The 9,073-nt window shown below is 34.8% G+C and overlaps 1 pseudogene; it reads left to right on the forward strand.

The window, feature by feature from the left end:
- The first annotated feature begins 3,389 nt into the window (after positions 1 to 3,389).
- LOC107001227 lies at positions 3,390 to 3,797 on the forward strand (annotated as a pseudogene).
- The last annotated feature ends 5,276 nt before the right edge of the window (positions 3,798 to 9,073 follow it).

A 9,073-nucleotide genomic window follows, 5' to 3' on the forward strand; every position in this document is an offset into this window, starting at 1 on the left:
GTGTTTAAGTTTCCCTTACATGCTCATACATTTAATATACTAATGTCATTCGACTTGCATCTTTTATTGAGTAGATACTTGTGGTCAGGGTCATAAAAAGGTTGTTCGGTGATACCATTAGCACTTGATCTTGCTTTAATGAACCTTTTTGATTTCCGGAGGGTTTCACATTTATCTATCATAGTATTTTGAGGCTTCGTAGACAATAGTAGTGTAAGAGTCTTTACCTATTTGCTTGTTAACATTTTAAGACTTGGATTCAATTTTGTATGTTTATTTTAACCATTTCCACACCTTTTTGAGTTTTTATTTATTATGGAGACTTTTGAGTTAATTTTTGCAGTTGAAGTTCCTATTTTTTCTTGATTAAGTCTTCCGTTAAGTAGTAAGCCAGGCCAAGGGTTCAGTTGGGGACCAGTGATAGTTCTCGAGTGCCAGCCACGTCCAGGGTGTTGACTCAGCGCGTGACAAATAGGGTATTCGAGAACATAGTTCAAGAGTTCTAGGGTGTTTATGGATCTTTTTCTATAGGTTCTTGTAATCGGTATGAAACACGATAAATCTATAATTATGATGCTGCGACATTTAGGAAACACTCCACTTTTTTCTTACTCTTTTTCGTATGATAGAGTTCAACTCTATAAAAGTTAACTTCCGATTCCTAATTATGTGTATCTTGCTGGTCGCCTCCTTTAAGAACTGTTCGAGGACTTCCTACTAGAAGTAATGTTAACCCATAAGGTTTAGACATTCCTAATGCACCAAAAGTGCAACCCCCTCCAAGAGAGGTTACCAATACTTAGTTCCGGGATACTACTAGGACGTTGAGTAAAGTTGTGGAAAATCATTGAGGATATAATTTTTTATGGAGGACTTGCGCAAAGTATTTGAGGTTATGCATACTGACAATGTTGAGCTTGTGGAGTTAGTTTCATACCAACTCAAGTGTGTTTCTAGGATTTTCTATAACATATGGAAGAAGAGCATGGTTGAAGGAGCACCACTTGTGAGTTGGGTTATTTTTGAAAGTTCTTTCTTAAGGGTCTTCTTTCCCACCCTTAGCTAAGTAAAGGTAATTAAATATGTAAATAATAAACATTTTTCCGTTAGTGTGCACGAGTAAAACCTCAAGTTCACTCAGCTATCCCGTTATGCTCTGGAGATGGTGGCTGATATGAGAAGCAGGATGAGCTTGTTTGTATCATGGCTATCCCTCTTATCAAGTAAAGAAGGTAAGGTCTCTACCTTTATAGGGGACATGGACTAATCCAAGCTTATGATCTATGTGCAACAAGTAAAGGAAGCTAAGCTAAAACACAGGAAAGAGTTCTATAGTAAAAGGCTAACATGTCAATTGATCAGTTTGACCAACAGACGACTGGAAATTTGAATTGGTCATCAATTTAGAAAATTTCTCTTGGACCTGGTCCATAATCAGGAAATACACGTACACCAAATAACAGAGGTGATTTCAGCAGTCAAAATTCACACAACTTAACATCTCTACCTAATCAATCTTAGTGTAGCGTGGCACAAGGGGCTAATTGGACCCCTACATGTGCTATTTGCGGTAGGAACCACCAAAAAATGTGTCGTGATGGATCTAAAGATGATTAAAGTGTGGTCTTATGAGTCACTTTATGAGAGAGTGCCTTAAGAACAATAAGGCTAATGAGGGCAACAGAACCCAATCTTCTTCAATGACTCTGGTAGATAGAGTTGCTCCGGGAGGAGCTAATTCAGGGACAAACGGAGGAGAAAACAATTTGTATGCTATAGAAATTCACCAAGAGCAATAGTATTTACTAGATATTCTCACTATAATGATCAAAGACTTTAATTTTTATGTTTATGCTTTACTAGATCCTGCTGCGAGTGTATCTTTTGTGACTCCTCATGCAGCCAGAAGGTTCATATTCTTCCCGAACTACTTCTTCATCCTTTAAATGTTTCCAGACATATTGGTGATTCTATCCTATAAGAAAGTGTTTACCATGAGTTTACCATCTCTATCAATAATAAGAATTTATTGGCTGACTTAATCGACCTAGAGATGATGGACTTTTATGTTATTCTAGGTATGGACTGAGTTTACGGTTTTTATTCCTCAGGTTATTGTAGAACTCCAGTAGCCAAGTTTCAACTTCCTAATGATCAAGCTTTATAGTGGAGAAGTAGTTCAATAATTCATTAAGATCGTTTCATTTCACACCTTAAGGTTAGAAAATTAGTCTCTAAGGGGTGTATCTATCACTTAGCCTGAGTTAAAGACTCTAGTTATGAGACACCACCTATTCAGTAAGTTCTAGTTTGAGTGAGTTTACAAATGTTTTTCCAAGTGATCTTCCCGGAGTCCCTCCGAAAAGAAAAATCAAATTCGGAATAGGCATCATTCTTGATACTCAACTTATCTTTATTCCTCCATATAGAATGACTTCAGCTGAGTTAAAAGAGTAGTTAAAATATGTTCTTGATAAAGGTTTCATTCGACCTACTGCCTCACCTTAAGGCTCTCCGATCTTATCCCTAAGGAAGAAAGAGTGTTCTTTTAGGATGTATATTCATTACCACTGGTTGAACTAGGTCACTAGAAATACTACATATGCTCTTCAGTGAATTGATGATTGTTCGTTAGACAATCTCCCAACTATGATAAAAGAGTATTTATTGTACTTTTATACACCATTACATTTATATCTCTTGCTTTATAATGTCTCAAATATTGTATCAACATTATTACACGAACAAGATTTGAGCTTCTACATTATTATCGTATTTCATAAATTGAATAATTAATACAAGTTGAGGTTTGTATTAGTTGGTCTACCTTTCTAGAATGTTATGTGTAGGTGTCACTCATGTATTGTTTTGGATCGTGAAATGATATTAAATAATACTCATTTTATGTTTTATTAGAATATATATAGTATTTTTTAATGTAGATGATAAAATTTGAATCAAAATATATATTTAAAAAATTAGGAGTTGGACTATTTAAACACAAAAATACCCTTAAGAAATATTTATTAATTTCCCTATAAAATTTGAAATAATATTTAATACATCTTTAAATGATATTAGCTAAGATTAGTATAAATTATACACCAAAATCTTGATAAGTTATTAATTATCCCAGATGAAATTATATTCCTTATTTTAAACCAAAGTTTTAAATTAAATAGGATGGAGGTCAACTTTAATTTAATTCATTTGTCCTTTTACACCATTGACTAACTAAAACAACTAAGGGTTGAAACTAAGGATCCACGTAATCAAAAACTTACAGATGAACATGTATGTCAAACTTCTATATAATAAATATCTGCATCTCATTCACTTCACACAGTTCAAACTCCAAATTTCCCCCAATTTCAGAATCCTTCCCTTCAATGTCAGCAAAGGTAGAGACGAAGTCGTCGGCTGAGAAGGCTGCTGCCGCCGCCGCTGAAAAATCAAAGTCCAACATGAAGATTCCTAAGTACGCCACCGGACATCAAAAGAGTAAGAGGTCGAAGAAGTCTGTTGAAACTTACAAGAACTACATCTTCAAGGTGCTGAAACAAGTTAGTCCAGATCCGGCCATTTCAAGCAAGGCTATGGGAATCATGAACAACTTCATCAATGATATCTTTGAAAAACTTGCTCATGAGTTCTCTACACTTGCTAGGTACAACAAGAAGCGTACCATCACTACTCGGGAGATTTAAACTGGTGTCCGATTGGTTCTCCCCGTTGAATTGGCCAAGCATGATGCAATTGAGGGTACAATGGCGGTTGCCAAATTCAAAAGATCTTAGAGATGTGTTTGTTTTGTATTGATTTTTCTGTTAGATTAATAATTTTTTATTAGGTTCGATGATGCAAAGAACAGAAAAATTGAATATAGAATAGTTTTGAATAAGTTCAAAAGAAAAAATTGAAGAGAAAAATTGATGTTACTCTTGATATCAAATTTTTCTATTTCAAGTAGTATGTTATTGTTAATGCTTTCTTTTTTGCAATATTTTTTCACACATCTTTGAGATGCTTTATTATCGAAAGCAACGTCTCTAGCTTTGTATAAACAAGGTGATTTTACAAAAGGTCTCTTTAGTTAAAGAAAAACAACTAAACTAAAAATGATTTTCATCTACAACATATTTTCATTTCTAGGAGTTCAATTACACAAAAGAATCACTTCCAAAGAATTGAAAACATAAATCATCTTAAGATTTGGGAACAAACATAGTGGCATAAACCCAGGCATTGTTAGCAAGGTGATCCAATCAGTATTCAAGAGGGCCTTTGCCGGTAACATTATCTTGAACTAAGAATCCAATCATGGAGAACATAGGCAGTCTTCCGTTCTTGGATTCTTTAACCTTGAGCTTACCAAATATGGTCGGGTTATCAGCAAGGCAAATAGGTAAAAATATTGTCCCCCGAGCTATATGTAATTGCCTTCTCCAACTCCTGGAAGTCAATTGATCCTAAAACCTTCAAAAAGTCCCATGAGAATGACTTGAAAACCTAGCAAAACTAGAATACTCTGAGCATGGACAAGGGTAGGGCTTCCCATGTCACGACCTAAAGTGCACCCTAGACGTGACATCACGTATAAAACCCTAAAAGTCCTTACACAATCCACTTGACCTACGTATATTCATCATTATTGAGAAAAAATAACTATAATAAGAGTTAAATTGTTTGACATTAAAGTGGAAGTACATAAAGTCTAAACAAGCCATCTATTACATGAAAAAAAGGAGTGGTCGGGACATAAATTGTACACAGAGTACGAATTCGAAACATGAAAACATAAGTAGGTAATTAAGGCGGCATTATCCTTGAAATATGAGGACTCATTAATTCTTAAAATCCTAAAGATGATCAATTAGCCACTAATGGAGGGAGAGGAATCGTCAAACCCAACATTAGTGAAACAATACAATAACAAGTATGTATTAGTAGGTGGAATGTAATAAGTATGAGGGGAATTCAATAAAAAATGAAATGTGATCTAAGGTAATGTAATTGAAATCATGATATGCATGACCAATGAAACGTAGTAAAATAATTTGAGAACAATCGTAAATTACTAACAAGGTAAATTCATCTTAAAACATAAGAAAAGTTTCAAAAAATATTTGTAGATAACTTAGTTAATTTTGTCAGATATTAACTTTAACTGAAAGTAGACCATGCGAACTATATAATGGAGTCTGATGTAACTCCCACATCAATAAGCGAGAGTCTATTTTCCAAGGTAGAACTGTGTATCATATCATGTTCTATATGTGGATCCACTAGATAGGTAATTAGGGCAAACCTATAGGAGCATGAAATTTTAATCTAGAGGTTGCTGCTAGAGACTTCCAAATTTGAGCTCCACCTCACAATACTCTCTGTGCTATGTTAAATCCCAATAAAACAGTCAAATGTATAAGATTATAATCGTCCATGGAAAAGCATAATTCAAATATTAATCAAAGCTTAATCATCATAGAGTAGCTCATTAAATCTTAAATCATGTCTAAGTGAGAAAAACCTTTCACAAAGTCATGATCCTTTATGTATGTGAGAAAAAATTTCACAATTCAATGATTGTTATCTTAAAGCAACCTAGATAAAAAAATAATTCCTTTTCATGAATGATTCATAAGTTCATCAAACTTCATTCATTTATTCATATATTTACTTCAAATTCATGAAAATTAGAGTGCATCGTAAAAATCATAATCAATGCGTGGGTTCATATGTAAATAATTGGAAAACATGTAATTGAATTTAAATTATTAGCATATGGTCAAAATCAAACAACTGAATTCAAATAGAACCCATGATGAATTACATGAAAACACATCCAATTGAACTTAAAAGAAATGGGAGAATCGAAGAATCTTTGACAACTCAATGGGTGAATGGAAACCATTGATGAGCTCTCTATATACCTTATCTGGAAGACCACAAGTAACTGACGAAGCGAGGAGACTTGAACTTGAAGAACCCTAGCTTATTTTTCTTTGATCTAGTGAGAGAATTTTTAGAGAAAACCTTGGAGAGAATTTGGGAATTTGACAGAATGAGGGAGTTTGGAAAAATTAGGATTAGATTGGTAGTTATATAGGCATTAGAATTAGGGTAAAAACGAAGTAGTATAGAAATTAAATGCATCAGAAAAAACTTAATTACCCTTAAAAAATAATTATTGAATAATCATACGGTTGTAACCTACTGTAGGAATTTTTAAAGCCTGTCCTGGTCAATTGTAGAACAAAATTGAGAAAACAAAATATTCAATCATTTCCCACGAGATCATTGTATGATCTTTCCAGATTCCTCTGGTCAGTAGACCCCATTCTTGGAATTCAACTTTTAGTCTAAAATATCACTATGTCTGGGAATAGGACCTTTCCACGGTCCTTAAAACCAACTATAACTCGTCAAAACCCTCCGTAGACCTAGGGTTCTAAATAAAATCTATGCTCAATTTCACGGGTCAGTCTTACAATCCATCAAACTTTCTACTGTTCGTCCTGTCAAGTCGTAGCTCTAATATTTAGAAACTTAATCAAAAACTCAATTTTAGGCCTAAGAGTTCCTTTCATGGCGTGTAGGACTACCTACAACCTATAGGTTGTACTTGTAGAACCTTTTCAATGCATAAAAAATATTGTTTTTCTTTTTCTTTAAAATTTACAACTTGAATGGTGTTAGAATATCTCTCCCTTGGGAACATTCGTCCCCCAATGTGACCTTAGCTAGCATAAATAAAGTAGGAGAGAAATTAACAATCAAACATGAATGTAAGTTTTCATCAAAATACACATAAAACATGGAGAATCACTCCAAGCTAAATAGTAACATACAAAATAATTTTTCATGAACATGCCTACATACGTAAAGATGAGGATGGCTTAAACACATGAGTCTGAAAGTATGAGCCATGAGGAGTTAATACCTCAATCTAGTGTAGTAGAGGAGGAAAATATATAAGGATATACATGGACATTTATATCAGTTTTGGCCTCCCAAGTAGCACCCTCAACTAAGTGATTCCTCAAAAAACTTTTACGGAAACAACTTCTTTGTTTGTCAACTTTCGAAACTTATCACTCTAAAATCTCTAGCATAATATATTTTTAGGAAAGATTCTACTTAACTTCTAAACCTTCTAAAGGAACAATAAATGTAGAATATCTAACACAAATTTTTATCATAGATACATGGAATACCGAATGTACTGATGCTACATCATTAGGCAACTCATGTTCATATGCAACTTTGCCAATACACCTCAAAATATTTTATGTGCTCACATACCGGGGACTACGTTTCCCTTTATTTCCAAACGTCATGACACACTTCATGGGTGAAATTTTCAAGAATAACCAATTATCAACATCAAATTATAATTATTTTCTTCTAACATTGGAATAAGGCTTTTGTTGACTTTTAGTAGTTTTCAACCTCTCATAAATAAGTAAAACCTTTTCCATATCCTCATGCACTTACTTGAGACCTTTCAAAGAAACCTAACCAACCTCAAACCAATCGGATACCGACACCTCCTACCATAAAGGACCTCAAAGGTGTCATCCAAATTCTAGAATGATAACTATTATTATAAACAAACTCAATCAAAGTCAAGTTATCGTCCCAATTACCATTGAAATAAATAAATTAGCTCTCAACATATCTTCCAATATCTGAATTGTACGCTCGACTTGTTTGTCAATCTAGAGATGAAAATTCGTGCTAAGATACACTTGAGTACCAAGATGATTATTAAAAAAAATTTTAAATTGATATTTAAATTGACTACCATGATAAGAGATGTTGGACAACGGCACTCCACGTAACCTTATATTTCCCAAATGTAAATCTTGGAATAACCCTTTGACGAGAATGATGTCTTAACAGGAAGAAATTGAGTTGACTTTATCATTCGGTCCATAAATAACCCAAATTGAAGAAAAGTGTCGATGAGTGCGAGGGAAAACCGAAATGAAGTCCTTGTTAAAATCCTCTTACTTTCACGTAGGAATACTAATGTCTTGAACTAAACCACAACTGAAAATTTCGCAATATCATTCTTCATCCCATTCAACCAGTAGACTTCTCGCAAACCACGGTACATCATGGTGTCTCTGGGTCCTTGAGGAGTGCATAAAAAGTTCCAAAGTAGTGACCCACGAGGGGCAACTAAGGGTTTGTAGGCTTATCCATTCCTCATGGATAAAGGGCCGTAGGTGGAGCCCATAAAATAGGCCCCAGACCACGACCCATGCTTCACCTACACGGGCCGTGGATCAAACCACAGTCCGAAGGTGAGAGGGACGTAGGTCATGCCCGGAAGTCTGTTAAGGGGATTAGTAAAGGGGTACTTTGGGAATTTCCTATTTTAAGTGGGATTATGTGACGTTTTATACATTATAAGGATACCTATAGAGGTTTGTAATTCACTAAACTAACTCATCTCTTCATAATATCTTAATACCCAATACAAAATCAAAACCCTCTCCAAAATACGCTCTCCAAAATCATAGAAAAATTTCATGGAAAATCATCACCAGTCCTATCTCTGAAGACTAGGGTTGTAGAAACAATATTTTGGTAACACCTCGTATCCAAAATAGACCAAAAATCAGCTTCTCAGAAATTTGCAGGTCTAATTGATTGTTACCATCGCGGACCGCAACCTGACCCACGACCCGTAATGCACATACATAATTTGTGACTGAAACTCCCCAAAAAACTCAGACCAGAAAATTTGACTGAGTGTCAAACAACGGACGGACCTACGGTTTGTAGGTCAGACTATGGTCCGTAGTTTGTGTCCGTCGATCAACAACCCATTCATCCACTCCCTAACAAGAAACACGATTGACCAGCACGGTTCGTAGATGGACCTATAGACCCTAGGTGGAAATTAGCAGACAGTTAGGGTGAAAATGCAATTGGGTCAACTTCAATTGTTCATAAATCTTAGCACAAAATGAATTAGGTGTCCCATAACCTATGAAATGATATATAATTGAATTAGATTTCCAAAGCCACCGAGTTTGCCAAAATCAGAGCTCCGAGTAAAAAG

The sequence above is a fragment of the Solanum pennellii genome, chromosome 10, assembly GCF_001406875.1.
Source record: "Solanum pennellii chromosome 10, SPENNV200".
NCBI classification, from domain to species: domain Eukaryota; kingdom Viridiplantae; phylum Streptophyta; class Magnoliopsida; order Solanales; family Solanaceae; genus Solanum; species Solanum pennellii.